Source organism: Cibotium barometz, chromosome 53 (genome assembly GCF_041138505.1).
Source record: "Cibotium barometz isolate CiBa-2024 chromosome 53, ASM4113850v1, whole genome shotgun sequence".
NCBI lineage: Eukaryota > Viridiplantae > Streptophyta > Polypodiopsida > Cyatheales > Cibotiaceae > Cibotium > Cibotium barometz.
The window spans coordinates 20708038-20711264 of NC_141098.1; positions in this window are offsets into that span (position 1 = coordinate 20708038).

Below are 3227 nucleotides of genomic sequence, written 5' to 3' on the forward strand. Positions count from 1 at the left end.
ACTACTTGCATTAAATATTGAGGGTTTATAGTGTGGAATATCAACTGACCCAGCAAAGGTACAAGCTATTATTGGACTGGCCAAAACAAAAGGCGGTAAAGAAAGCTAGAGGATTTGTAAGCTAGATTTTCATTCCCCAATATGCTAATATTTTTTCCCTTGAATGTGCTTCTCAAAAGGCACACTCCATTTTGAAGGTCCCCCATGTGTTAGAGTGTCTTTGATAAGTTAGAAGTTGTGCTAGTGACAAATCCTATTTTGATGCTACAAAATTTGGAAATCCCTTTTAAAATCATATCACTGATGTGAGTGAGTTTGTTGCTATTAGGGAAATCCTAATACATGAAGGATGACCCATATAATTTGAATCTTGAAGTTGAGGCTGTAATGAAAGGAATTATGTTATCCACAATTTAGACGTGCTTGCAATAGTACCTGCCTTAAAGCTTGGTGGCACTATCTTCTTGGGTAGAAGTTCACTTTTATAATTGATCATAAATGCTCAAATTGGATATTTACTCAAAATTATCTTTTAGTATGAGGCAAAGAAGATGGATGCAAACTCTTCTCAAGAGTTTGATTTTGATATAAAATATAGATAAGAGAAGGAGAACATGGCCGTGGATGCACTTAGTAGAAAAGCATCCTTTTACTATGATAATCATTTAATCAAATACCTTACTTCTGCTGAAAATATTATGAGAAAAGTTGGCCAATGACCAAGGTTATTAGTTGGGTTTTAAGTTTTAGGTTCCCAAATGTGAATGAGGGCCAGTTGTATATAAGATACTTCTCATAATAAAATGATACAATCCCCCTTTGTGCTAAGTGAGTTATTGTCTTCTCCTTTCTCTTGCTTGTGTATGTGTATGAGAGAGAGAGAGAGAGAGAGAGAGAGAGAGAGAGAGAGAGAGAGAGAGAGAGAGAGAGAGTTGAGAGGAGAAGCTTCCTTACTCCTTGCACATATGCCTATCTATGCTTGATGTGAGAGAGTGTAGAGAGTGAGAGAGGTGAGTTCTTGCAAGGAGGTGCAACAAACCTCTTGTTGATAGAAAGAGGGAGGCTTGGAAGCTTGGAGCTAGTGGTGGAGCTTGGAGGGGTCAAGGATATCTTGGGCTCAAAAGCAAGGTAAGAATTCCATAGTAGTTGTTGTCTTTTTCAATACTTTCATGAATGAGAGAGATGGGCTATACATTGTTACCATCGGCCAATGAACTAATCTTGCTTCTTCCTTCTTCTTAGAGTGCTCATCTCCTTCCTTGTATCCTTCCTTGCATGCTTAATATATATCTTTAGCTTTGTTGACGTTTTGTGTGAAGACATGAGTGGATAAGAATGTTGCAAAATGGTAAAAGGTTTTGTGTGAAGACATGAGTGGATAAGGTTACTATAGAATTGTAAAAGGTATGGAAAAAGTTTGAATTTTTATTGTTATTAGTTGAAATATTGGTTTGTGAGTACTTGGGAAGACTAGAGGGAAGCAATCCAATCAATTTTTGTTTGATTTTGGTGTTTAGAATATTTTTACTTTTTCATGTGAAAAACCAAGATGTGTTATTTTTGTTTTTTTAAAATCACAATAAAAAATATTATTGTTTAAGTCTTTGTGAAGGTTTCATTGCCCTGTCTATGGTAAGGAAACTCAAATTGTAACTTATGAGCAAGTAAAAACATTATTTAGATCTCCAAAAATCAGATCAAAGGTAGTTTTTCACTCCTGGGAGTTCTATAGCCATGAAATATTAAAAAAAAACACGTTGAAAAAGTCCCAAAAATCATGCCTTGATTTGAGGGATTGCCTTGCCAAAAATAGAGACTCTTATCCATGAAATCTTATCATCTTTTAAGCCACTTTTTCCATCCCTCTACCTCTATTTCTAGCTGCTTAATCTTTGCATGCGACTCTTTTTTTGTAGTGGTCTCTCCCCTGCTATGTCCCACCTCCATGCCCTTCTGGCTATCTCCAGCAGTCCCTTGGGATGGATTGATTAATCACAAACAATGCTAGTATTCACTGTAACTAGGGGAATATCACTTTTAAAAATGAGCACGGCCAAGTAGTATTAGTTCATGGGAAGATAGGTAAACCCAAGTCTAGGGTAGTCAAAGCAAAACATCTTCTCAAGGGATCATGAAAGGGACATCAAGTTTTCCTAGTTAAGCTTAACAAAGCTGTTGAACCTAGTAAAGAATTAGAACCCTCTTGGCTCCAATAATTCTCTAACATCTTTCCTGACACAGCTTACATGGCTACCACCTCCTCGAGAAGTCGATCATAAAATCGAGTTGATCCCTGGTGCTCAACCTGTCTCAAAAACATCCTATAAGATGTATCTCCCTAAAGTCGTAGAGCTCAAGGAGAAACTTCCCAACTCATTGAGCAAGGATTTGTACGCCCCAGTAGCTCTCCTTAGAGAGCACTCGTTCTTTTCTAAAAGAAGAAGGACGACACTCTTTGTCTCTGCAGAGATTATCGGGGGCTAAATCAAGTGACTATCAAGAAAAAGTATCCTATCCCTCACATCGATGAGCTTCTTGACATGCTTCATGGGGCCAAGGTTTTCTCAAAAATAGATTTAAGGTCTAGTTACTATCAGATTAGAGTCAAGGAAGTAGGCTTTCAATACCCATTATGGCTCCTATGAGTTATTCGGGTTAACCAATGCTCCTACAACTTTCAATCGCCTAATACAAGATATATTTCGTCCCCACTTGGATGAAATTGTGCTTGTCTTTTTTGATGACATCTTAGTCTACTCCAAGTTGGTGGAAGAGAGCATGAGGGGAATGTGTGTAGAATTCTGCAATTATTGCGTGTAGACATAAACTCTATGCTAAGAAAAGTAAATGTACATTCTTTACTCATCACCAGATTGAGTATCTTGGATTCATTGTCTCCCAAGATGGTATCAATTGGTCGAGGTTTGTCATTCTGATGAAAAGCATTGTTGTATAGTGGCAAAATCTATGTGGGAACAATCATTTGGACCACATGATTTGGTTTGAGTGCATGGAAATATTAAAGATTATAAAAAAATTAGAATTCTCATAGATGATATGACCACACACAACTTTTTGGGTTGTTGCAAGATCAGGGTGTCTAGTTTATGTTGGACCGGGACAATGCTTGGAGAGTAAATTTGGGAGGGGCAAGTACTTCAAATGAGATCAAGAAGCTAATAGAAAATACACATGCACTCAAATTAACCCAATATAAATTAAATTAA